The following is a 458-nucleotide window of genomic DNA, read 5'->3' on the forward strand; positions in this document are numbered from 1 at the left end:
ATGAAGCATTTTTAAAATGAACACATTTTTTTTTTTAAAACCTCATCATATACTTGTGCTCACTCAGGATAAGCCACCTGCCCAAGGTCACTTATCAGGTGATGAGTGATCCCTGGCCTGCAGGAAACTGCCACCCTCTAGTCTCATCTGCATGCTGCCCACTGACCTAGGAACTGCATCCCATCTGTCTGTGTTCTTTTGTGGTCCTGGCATGTTGAAGGCATGTTATACGTATTAGTCTGTTATACGTACGGGGCTATGCCTTTGGAGGATCCATGTGTTTCAAAAAGGCAATAAAAATATATCGAAGAAAGAGCCATAGAAGACTTGACGGCAGCAAGAATGTAGTTAAAAGCCCAGCATTCCTCAGAGCAGCAGAGGAGCCACAAGGCACTGTGCCATGCTCCTAGGTCTGGGCAGGGCACAGGTGGCCAGGAGACAAGTCTCATGACATTAAC

This window comes from Eubalaena glacialis, chromosome 15, assembly GCF_028564815.1.
Source record: "Eubalaena glacialis isolate mEubGla1 chromosome 15, mEubGla1.1.hap2.+ XY, whole genome shotgun sequence".
Classification (NCBI taxonomy): Eukaryota; Metazoa; Chordata; class Mammalia; order Artiodactyla; family Balaenidae; genus Eubalaena; species Eubalaena glacialis.